This window comes from Pinus tabuliformis, chromosome 2_2 (assembly GCF_031772625.1).
Source record: "Pinus tabuliformis cultivar Carrire ecotype Pingquan chromosome 2_2, CPIR1, whole genome shotgun sequence".
Taxonomy (NCBI): domain Eukaryota; kingdom Viridiplantae; phylum Streptophyta; class Pinopsida; order Pinales; family Pinaceae; genus Pinus; species Pinus tabuliformis.
The window spans coordinates 684363870-684375951 of NC_142300.1; the positions used below are offsets into that span (position 1 = coordinate 684363870).

Genomic DNA, 12082 nt, shown 5'->3' on the forward strand with positions numbered 1-12082 from the left:
TCCATATCTAAAGGAGGGCGTCAAAAGACTCCTCCCTTCCTAGGGTAAAAGCTAGGGTTTCCCGGAAAAACACACAAGGGTTTGAAAAAAATAAATCTAACTCAAGGCCTGGAGTAGGGCATCAAAAGACTCCTCCCTCCCCAGGACAAGAGAGTGGCCCAAATCAAACAAAAAACAAAATAAAAACAAGCAGAAAGGACACCTATTCTCAGGACCTAACGCAGAGTGAGAAAACTCGTTCTCTCCCCAGGACGAGAGATTGACCCTCTGGTTGGTCCGGATCATGTTCGCACCTTGTTAGCCTCCCCGGCAACAGCGCCAAAATGTTGGTGTCCAGGTATGAACGATTTATTCACCCTATTCCTACATTAATTTATCAATCCAGGTGCGTATCCTTTCAAGGCAACACGCAAGGTATATGCAGGGGCAAAAGAACAATCCGTTCCGACCAAGGGTTCGCGATTAAGATTCAAAACATTGTTGTAAGATTAAAATAAATACAGAACTCCAGAAAAGTGATTACAAGAATTAAAGAACTGTAGCAGCAAGCATAAACTAATAAATAGCATGCACAGAAGGACGCAGCACGTAATCAAAAGAGTGGGTCCAGCTCTCTGATCAGGGCTGCGTTAGTCACAGCGAAGATTAGAACAGCAAAATAGATGATACTTTATTAATTTGAAAATGGAAATTACAATATCGATGGGGATATCTCCATTTACAGGAACAACTTGTCTTTTATACACGATGTGGGATAACAACAACTTTCCCCAAAACATGGTAATTGTATATCCAGAAATGTACATTAGTTGGAACAGCACCAACACCAAATAGACCAGATCAGCAAGAGGTCGAAGAATGGTTCAGGGATCTGCGACTCTAGCTGCGCGGCCCCCTTATGGTTGGTCACTGCTGTGAATCACGGATCTGCTGCGGGATGCTGAAGCATTGGTTTCTGTTCTCCAGAAGCTGTGGTCAAACATACATTTTAGTGTTGCGAATAGGTAAAACCCCGCAACTTTACTTCATTAATAAAATATTCCAATAGACAAGATAGGGGTATTTACCTTACAGATTTAGCATGGTAAACATGGGTAAATAAGTGCAAAAAGGTCAAAAAGGGTGATGGAAATGCAACAGAAAGATAGCCCAATTTGGTGCCCAACAAAATACATGTGCAATTCAATTCTGGAAATTAATGGGTGAATAATAAATTACTAGAGGGTTGGCGGATAACATAAATCCTATCTTTGGGATTCCCTATAGAAACTGCAATTGCATCTCAAATTGAAGGAAATTGTTGATGCGAGTCAGTTGTTTACAAAAGATAGCTAATAGATATAAATGTTGAGGTAGGAGAGGCTCTTCTCGAATGCTGGAAGAGCTATCTGAAAGAGAAGCATTTGCTATTACACATGAATAATTTGGTATTGTAGTACAATCTTGAATTTTCAGTCTTGTGAAGAAACGGTTCATGCTAATGTCACAATTTCACTATGATTAATGTATTAATGGAACTAGATTGCCACAACAGGAGAGGGTAAACATATCTCAGTCAATTAACTGGTAATTGTCTATAAGTGTCTATTTTTTGTCAAGGGGACAGGTATATTTTTGTTGGTGGGCAGTCTATAAGTGTCTATTTTTTGTCAAGGAGACAGGTATATTTTTGTTGGTGGGAAGTCTATTAAGATTGCATTCTAGTGGTTTGGTAGGCATGGACTGTGATTGATCTATTGTTGATGTTGTAAGCAGTTTGTTGACTATAATTAATTGTTTAACATTTTAGTTCATTGTATAAAATGGACTTGTAATTGGTTTAGAAGTGGTTGTTGTCAAAGTTATATTTCTCTTGTGACAGAGGTAGGTATATTGCTATGGGTGGGCAGTCTATGATATGGGAGTAAATAGTCCTTTGAAGTCTCTTTGCCCCAAACTGCATAATGCGCTTCAAAAGAAGAAATTATCATAGTTAAAGAATTACAACCCACATTGGCCTTGCTCAATCTAGATTCTTTAAATGGTGGAGAACATGTATTCTAACACCCACCCAAGAGGCTGAAAAGAGTTCCGGTGCAGCAATAAATCAACTCTCAAATTTGTTTTAGTAATATGTTTTATTTCTAGTTTCAGTTCCATTTGAGGAATCCACCAATAGTACATTTTGAATCAAGGCGTGTCATCCAAATAGTAATATTTCTTCATGTTTTTTGGAGCTTTGAATTGAAATTTCATACTTTGCTTCCTTTCTCTTTTTTATAATAACCAATATGCTTGTGGAATTTTACTTACTTTTTCATTTATTTATGTGCAAAAACAGATGGAGTTGTTTTATAAAATTGCTATTGGTGAAGAAAATTCTATCATTGGCATGGTCAAGTGTCGAGAAGGTTGTACATTTGCTGAAATTCATGATGAAATTGTGGATGATGAAATCGTTGGATACCCTTTTGATTTTATCTAGGATGGAACAGGTTTAAATCCAAAGCAAGAGAAAAAATGGAAATTTTGTACAACACTTGTAGGCATCAAGAGGAAACTAGGCACATTTGATGTGGAAGAAGAGTGTTCAAATGTAGTGAAAACAATACCAATCTTTGAAAACATTGAAGTGAATGTGGAGGGACCTATGCATAAACAACCAAGAGTTGAAAATATGTCTTTGTCAGTGGAACAAGCCATAGTTGTTGATCCTAGTGTATTGGCATCTTGGGAAAAAAAAGTTAAAAGTTTAATGGAAGAGTTTGTCAATGAGAAAATTACTCTCAAAGTATATTTAGAAAAGGGAGAATCTAAAATAAAGATCCATTGTGAAATTTGTGGCATTGATTATGGAATAGGTGATGTATCCTTGGTAGCACGAACAACACGCAACTTCAAAAACCATCATATGAAAACAGGGGCCCATCAACAACGCCTATCAATGCCAAGTGGTAGTGAAATTCCTTCATGTAACGAAGTACAACAGACAGTGATGGTTGGAGATCAATTTCATATTGATCAAGCAATCAAACTTCTAGATTATTTCAACAAGACACAAGAGCCTAATTTGTTCAAGGTGGTGGAAGAAACACTTGCAGACTATAAGGACATGAAAAAAGTGAGAGTGGAATGTACACGATGCAATAAATGGTTTTGTTTAGTGCCGACAAGTGGTAATATTGTCAGTTCTCTAAATGAACACATGAAATCAAAGAAGCACACTGCTACTACTACAAATGAGGGTTCACATGAGGAGATTGGGTTGAGGAGTGGCACAGTTGGGAGACCCAAAAATCCTACCAATGATAAGTCCCAACAAAGTTTGACTAGGTTCTTGGTCCCATTATCACCATCAGTATTACATAGGGGTTCTACAAGTGCAGATCCTTCTACTTCAGGTATGTTAATTAACAACTTAGACTAAACTTGAATATGAATTTGTATATTATTTTATTTATCTTACTTCAAATTTATTTATTTGTTGTCATCTTATTACAGCTCAATTATCTCCCTTGTTACTACAACGTTGGGGGTATTGGTATCCATATATTGATAGAAATGGGGAGAGATTGGAAACAAAGGTCCTAAAGGATGATCAAAGGGGTGGAAAATTATGGGCCATAGAGAAGCATACCAAGATCATGTTATGTTATGAGGGTATTGAATTCCGTATTGACGGTACATATAGGCATATTCATTGCCAGAGGGCTTCTGAAATAGGGATCCCATTTGATTCATTAACATGCAACTTTTGTAAGTTGGTTCCAAAATGTGATGACTTCAGGATGCGATTATATCGTGAATAAATGTGCACCAATAAAAGAAGTGAATGAGATATAGGAAAAGGTAGAAGACTCGACTATTTGACTCACAATGAATTGAAGAATGCTGCAAGGGTTACAAATGCTAACCATAGATCAACAATGCGATCTCTTTGGTGGGAGAGGACAAAGGTTGCTACACTCTCTATTAGAATGAGATCCCTAAAGGAAAAGTTGTTTGAATCGACGGAAAGGAAGGATGTCTTTAGGTTTTTCAAGGATGTGTGTGAGGCAGATAAGCAAGGAAAATTACAAGCTAAAGATTTAGTTTGGGAATTTGTCAAGGATATTTTTCATAACTTGATGCATGCAAAAGTAGGGAGAAGGTATAGTACATCCACAAAATCCCTTTATGAGATGATCAAGTTATGGGGAGGCCCTAGATTACATAGCTTTATTAGCTTGAATCTAGATGGTCCTTCAATATCTACGACTTTAAGGCAAGTTAGAAAGTCATTAGCATATATCCTAGGGGAGCACGAGCATATTTTTGAGGCAGTCAGAAAATTTTATGCTTCTTATAAAACCAAGCATGGTATAGATGGCCCAATTCCTGTATTGCTCGTTGAAGATGAAATAGTTGTGAAAAAATATGTTAGGTGGGTAGCAAAAAGTGATACACTGGTGGGGTTTTGTGGTACGAAAGAAGAACATCAATGCCAATCACATTTCTTGTTGAGAGTTTGTGACGGAGCTATAGGCTCTGAAATTATAACGGATTCTTTTAAGAACAGTGTTATTGGCCTTTACGCACATGTTATTATGGCAAACCCTTTACATGAAAGTCTTCCTCGTTTGGTTTTTGTTATTCATCCAACATGCAATAGGTTTAATGCAAATTTTATTTATCAACAATGGGAAAAGGTATAATCTATGTGGAAGAACCACGTGGAAAATAATTTGGGACCTATTGTTGGTCATTCCTCGGATGGGGATAGCAAAAGAAGACAACTTATGTTGAAGGATTATTCTTCAAAATTAGGTCTTTGATATCAAATTCCTTGGGAAGGGTGGAGGCTAACCAAGTTGTACAATGGTTGCAATGTAACAGGATTGCATGACCAGGATTACATCCACAACGGAAAAAAACTAGTGAATCCTTTGTTTAGTGGTCGACGAGAATTGGTTTTAGGAAATGATTACATAAGTTTTGGTCATGTCAAAATGGTTTATCACACTTTTAAAGTGGATGATCACAAGATTAAGGGTGAAGATACAGAGAGGATGGATCGACAAAATTGGGGATCCGCACAACACATTGCTTCAAGGCATGTTCAAAGGTGTTTAAAAGAGTTGAGAAGTACACCAAGTGGAAAGTTAGAGAGGACACTAGCTACAGAGACTTATCTAATGATTGTTGCTGACTACATTGACATCTTTATGTCTCATAGTTTGAGCCTTTGGGAAAGGGTGTGAAATGCTTCACGAGTTCATCATTTCTTCACATTATGGTTATGTTGGGTACAGAAATAATCTCATACTAATGTCAACATAAATTTCATCAGCAAAGAAGCATATCAAGATGTGAAATTTTCTTTCCATTTTGTAGTTTTGTTGATGAGATTGTTTTGAGATCATTACTCTAACGTTCCATGTGTTTTGCACTTGACTGGGTCAGATGTATGTGAGAAATTCTTTAGTAAAGTTGGTGGGATGGTTGGAGTGGAGAGGGCCTATGATTTCACTAACTTGCTTCATGTTGTTGGAACCCTTAATAGAGTTGCTAAAGAAGAATCAAATCCCCAAGGGCTTCATTTTAATAAATCTCATAAGAAGCAAGAAAGAATTTGGAATAGATTGCACCAAGAAACAATACAAAACATTGATATATTGTCACAATATGATTCAATATCCATAGACGCTAAAATTGTAGAAGCCCTTAAGATTGGATTAAAGGATGCACAAGACATTTTATCAACTCTTGGAATGAAACCAGAAAATTACACTCAATCTTCTTGGTGGGTTAAACCATGGACAGAGGATCAAAATTATCCAACATTCCAAATTGTGGATGAAGTAGTTGATGCTTCTCCACCGAGTTGTTCCAACTCTATATTCCAATCGTCATCATCATTTGAAAGTGAATTGCAAATAATGGAAAGTGAGTGGAGGCACGAGTTGGATGAAATTTTAGATTCCATTGATGAAAATGGAAGCAAAACACTGAAGCCAGTGGTGGATCTTGATGGTAAGGATATGTTTAAAGCATGTTTGGTTAGTCAGTTGAATGGAAATCCGACATTATCGAAAGATAGGTTGAAAAAAGAAATAGGGTCTACTTTAGGTGAGATGGGAAGGCACCACAAAAGGGTGTTTCAATTGGCTTTGGAATTGGATCAAATTGTGCGGTGTTGTTTGAAAGAAACTCAATTCCCCCCACTAAACGTATTGCAAGAAAAGATGTTCCTCGAAGTACAAAACAAGGTGTTTCTTATGGAACGTGGTACATTGGAAGGGTTCAAAGAATAAGGAAGAAGGATGGTAATAGGGTGTTTGATTACCATAATGGCATTGACCTTTTGGATAGATTAGAAGGCATCAAGCTTCAATTATGTTGGTATAGTAGAATAAAGGGGAAACGCATGTATAAGTATGATTTGACAGATCATGCTTTTGTACAACTTGAATATTTTATAGCAATCGCAAACTTATCATACAATGCTAGGAATGATACATACAAATTAGAAGAATGTGATTACAAAGTTTTTTCAGATTTTGTGAAAAAATTGAACAAGGTAGATTTTCAAAACATTCTACTTTCTCTTTCCTTATGTATTTCCATATGTTGGATCATTTATAAATAATTATTGGTTGTATTTTTGTTGATTTGTTTGTATGAATCTGATGTTAATTTTGTACTTTTTGGTTTTAGGTCTAGTGAATAGTTCAAATGGTGAATGTTCAGGATAACTTGACCTTTTTTTGCTACCTACTTTTTGGTGTAAGTTTCTTTCACTAGTCATCCATCCTTTTGTAGTTGTGTTTCACTCAAATGTTAATTTGGTCCCTCTGAAGTTGGTCCATTTAATCATGAAAATCAAGAAGAGGTGGTTCCTTTTTCATGAATATGTTTTGTGGATAAGTATGTGGTTCTTCTCACTAATGTTAACATTTTCCTTGAATTTTTTATTAATGGTTCGCTTGCTAGAAAGGATATCAAGGATTTGATGGCACGAGCTTCAGTCATGATGGTTTCTGCTCACTCAAGTCAACGAATTTACACTGGAGCAATGTCTAGCACATGAAGTGGATTTTATTTTAAATGTTTATGTGGTAGTTGGCTTTCCTATTTTTTAAATTGGACATATAAATCAGAGTCTATAGTTCAAATGTGCCATCAGAGTCTTTTTGGAAGTATTTATGTTTTGGCCATACGCATGGGGTCTACAACAGTTAAATTGCATTTGGTTATTATTGTCAATTGAGTCCTCAATCATATTTTGGGCATTTCCTTTCAATTCTTTCACTAAATGACATTAACATTAATTACTATCTATAAAGGCTTTTGGACATGTGATGGTAGTTTGTTTTTAAATTATTTGCAACTTTATTGAGATATGTGCTTCTGGTAGATTGTTTGGGTGATGGAACTTTGCTTTCTTATTTTTGCCTACATTGATATACATGTGTTTGATGGGCCTTGCAATGTGTACGTAGGATCCAAGGGCTATTTTAAGGTGAATGGTATCTGATTTTTTGCAACTTCTGGATTGACAAGAATTTGATAGGGTGAATGGTATGCAAATTTTAATTGATTTTATTTTTCCAAAGAAAGAATGCATACATTTCTATTTCATGGTTTGGAAAAGGAAAATAAATAGCAAAGTGCATATAGCATGACATATCACCTCCAAAAAGGAAAATAAGGCCACTTGGTGGCCACTTTTCACAAAATTTCATACAGAATATACCTATGATCTCTCCCGGGAACACAACTAGAAGAAAAAAATATGCGTTGTTGAGCAAGGTAGGTTGTCAATGGGAGGTGATGTAGAGCTAGTTCCCAGTTTTCTATTGCTTATTGGTCTCTCCATTATCCCAGAATCTCCAAGATGGCTAGTAAGATTTTAGAATTCTTGAATTTATGTTTAAGGTCAAGATCGCACTCAGTTATGGCTTCCTTATCAGTTTTGGAGGGGTTTGATTGTTCAATAGTTACTGAATGCTTTGTGTTTGTATTTTCAGCAAACCAAAATTGGAATTGAAAATAGGGTGGCGAAGCCCAACAGGCCCATGGCTAGCAAAGGTATTTTACAGTATTCTGTTGTCCAAACCCCATACCAAAACCTAATATCAGCAAATATGTAGTACATCTTTATTAGTGTTTATATGAATACCAATGGCTCTATATGACTAGTGTAAAACAGAGATCGATTTGATAGAGGTTATATGCATGCTTTGTGATGTAGTGGTGACGCGGGCCGAAACGAGGCCTAGAAGGGTTTTATCAGACATTGGGAACCTAGGGTGCCATGCTTCAAAACCCAATGGGGGTGATGAGATCAAGCTAGAGTAAGAAAGCTTTTTCATTCCTAGAATATATGAATTTTTTTTTAATTTACAAAACCCTTATGTAGTACTCATGTTTTATCAGCACATAGTGGAAACTTCAGTTTTATAAAGAAGTTTTGATTGTGAGCTTAGCCTCTCTAGTCAAGCATTTTTCTCTAGCCATATGCTTATTCAAGCATTTTAAACCCTCTTCTAGCGGGGGCTGATGAAGAAAAATGTGTATGTGACGCTTTGGGTGTGTAATTCTATGTCCACAGGAAATCTAGGAAGCAAAATCAGCTTGTTGATAAGCAAATGCCAAGGTAGATTCAGCTTCCCAATATGATGCTCTGGTCTTTTGCAGATATTTTGGGGTTTTTACCAATTAGAGTTAACAATTAGAATTGGGTGTGTAGGAGGTTTGGTGTCGATGTCAAGAATACGAGTGCTACAACAAAGTCATCGTCCATGGTATGTACATCATCCATGGTTGTATAAATTGTGTGTGATTAAACAACTGTCTGATTTATTTATCATATATCAATCCCCAGATGTTAGTATGCAGCATGAGGTGAATGATATGAGTTCACTACTACTGGGCTTTATACGTTGGCCTCTATTTCAAATCGGTAACTGTGTGTGGATATATTGAGGTCAATAACAGGGCTCTTTGCTTGCCTGTTTAGTTGGGATGGTTTACATGTATTTATTTTACTTCCGTTGGTTTTGTTTTACTTGCCCAACATTGATGAAGCAGATAATGAAAATCAACTTGTTGTAGTTGAATATGTTCAAGACATTTACCATTTCTATTGGTATACAGAGGTATGCCCCTTTTGTCATGGGAGCCTTGCAAACTGTTTTTGTTCTATTCAAAATAACAACATCTTGTCTTGGAAGAATACACTTCATTTAAACAATTTAATCAGACCTCATAAGATGACTATGTCCAAATTAACAGCATCTCCATCTTATCAAACCTTTTAATCTTAGAGCCCTTCATCTTGACCCCTCAAGAAAAATCTCCCTCTTACTTTGATAAATGAGAGGGTTATCATTTGTAGGACAAATGTCATCAATATCTAAATCATACCTCCCTCATACTCAAATTGTATTCATAGGTCTGTCTTCAATCTGCTATTAATCCAATGATAGTAGAGCCTTGCTATGTTTAATTTCCTGAGCTTCTCATATGGTCTTCAAGGAAGCTCCAAACTGAAGAGGAACTTTCTAAATAATCGACAAGGTTCTTCTTTAATCAGGGGAAGACATCTTTCTTGAGATGATTTCAACAAAGGCCATTCTTTTCCTAACCGATCTTCAAGAATAAAAGCTTCAAAAGATGCATTTGACTGGTTTACAACTTGATTGTGAACAATCCTATAACATAGGCATCAACATATAAGGCCTACAACATATCACCACCGCTACTAGACTTGTAGCGATATCATACAAAATGGTGGGCTAAAAATAGAGCATAAATGATGTTGTGCTGCATGTACAGGGATGTCATTCATAGACAGTGCCACTGATATTGTATCTTTACTACACAGGATACTATCCTTGATAGCTACAGATCTTCATACTTCCAGGACGACCCCATCATTACTCAATATACCAATATGGTCCATACAAGCATTGTTTTGTTAACAAGGCTTCTTAGTTTTATTCCAGAGATAATAGTAATACATGTCCAGCAGTAACTAATCTCAACATTTCCTTATACATATTCATCAACAAAAACAAGTTGTGTCCTTGATCTGAATGTTTCAGCCTCTGACAGGTTCACCACAACATTCAGCTGATGATGTGTATTAGTGATACAACTTAACAACGAGAGTGAAACCCTTTTCTACTTATTAATGATTCCATGACAACTTCTACACTCAATCAATTTTCAACCTGAATCTTAGACATGTCTTCATAAAATTATCCCAATTAAGTTGTCACTTATATGATTTCAAAATGACTTTCCATCAAGCTGATACCTTTTCTCTTGGAGATGTTCCATTCTTAGCTCTGAATGATTTCAATAATTCAAGAGAGAGAAGGTCAAGTAGATTTGACAACCAAGAGCCACATTTCAAAATATGATAAGGCATTTGACTTTGAAGAAAATGATACTATAATTTGATATCAAGGTTAGAGATAGGATAAGGTTGTCAAGGCATCGAATATGAGATGTAATAGAATTCCTTACATTTATGTTTGCTTCGACTTCAATCTTCAAATCTAAACCTCTTAGCACAAAATATGGTTGTCTTACTTACTAACAAGAAAACTTAATAGGTCAGGCTTTTAAGCATAGCCCAGAATTCTTGTGGGGAAGTTAATTGTTGATTTCAATGAGCCGAGATACCTTCAAGAAGAGCATCAATCAAACATTTCTATGATTACATCATCATTAGAGATCAAGATTCTTAAATCAAGTTCAGAGCAAGTTCACTCATGGATCACTCAGAAACTTAGAGTTGGTATTAAGAATAAAGGATGTATTTCCTTGAGATATCAAGTGATCAATACATCTCCCATAATGACTTCACAGACCTAACAGATTATGTCGATAACATATATATACATATATCCCTAAAAAAAACTGCTACAAAAGTTAGAGCAATACAATCATTGATTATCTAATATTTCTCCTTGATCTGAAAAATTTCCCAAAAAGTATGTCGCATAGGATAATAAAGGTTGATCTTTATATTCAAATTTGTCAACAAACTCTTAGCAAATATCCAGTACTCATGCTCAAACTAGGTTGTCTTCAATATACCCTTTAACAACTCGGCTTTAAATGCTCAGTGATATGCAATGAAGCAAAAAGGGATGAGATGGATGTGAAACCATAGTTGTCATCTAAAACGTTCCAAGGATCTGAGAATCTCAAAGAGAAATTATTCTTTTAAGAATGATACAGTCCTCTAAAATGAGGGTTGTAATACTTCAATCAAGCATCTACAGAGGTTTAGCCCATCTCCCAAGATCATAGAAGATTTCAATCTTTAAGTATATCCTCCTATATGCTGGAGATTTCTATACTACAATTATGAATACTGGTTAGGGCACAAACATAGTTAGCTTCAAGTGTTGATGGTAATCTTGGTCACTGGTTAGGGCTATCAGCTTCAGTCCTCATTCTCCTCTCCCTCAATTACTGTGATTATCCATAGAAGACACCCAATCACTGATTTAGAGCTTGGTATCTCCTCCTCAACGAATCTTGAAACAGTCCCAAACTACATAATTCTGACCTGTCTACACTCAAGCCTGGGCATATGCGTCCTAGAGAGGACTTATACATGCCTTCATACCCACTGAATAGTCTTAGCAACAAGCTACTATAGCAGCTCTATTCCTGCAGCCTGTAACAAAGATAAACCTCACCAAATAGCACAGAAAAACATCCAACATGTATTCCTCTGATAGTGGCTATATTCAACAGGAAATATGTACCCAAAATTAAGTGATACGCTACCCAGACAGACCTCCTATCCTCCACACATGGAGCCACATACTTGCGGCTCTTTCTCCCAAGAAAACTATAGAATGCAATTGTTAATAGTTTATTCTGCCATATAAACTAATTTTTTTCTCAATGGCGTATATTCTTCTACCTATCTCCTTTCTTATGTGTCAGTCATATCCATCCATGATGAGTATTCCTACTAACCCTGCACATTTCTCTTGTACCCTGCATTTTTTAACTTGTATTGGATGTGTGATGTGGAATGTGAGACAAGTAGAAAAACTGTGTTGGGATTTCCAATTTATGGCCAAAATTTATT

At 36.2% G+C, this 12082-nt stretch overlaps 1 long non-coding RNA gene across 1 annotated transcript; it reads left to right on the forward strand.

Moving 5' to 3' along the window:
• The first annotated feature begins 7987 nt into the window (after window positions 1-7987).
• On the forward strand, window positions 7988-8658 carry LOC149194514 (uncharacterized). The gene is made up of 3 exons (XR_016255090.1): window positions 7988-8049; window positions 8213-8315; window positions 8573-8658. It is a non-coding gene; the product is annotated as an uncharacterized LOC149194514 (long non-coding RNA).
• The last annotated feature ends 3424 nt before the right edge of the window (window positions 8659-12082 follow it).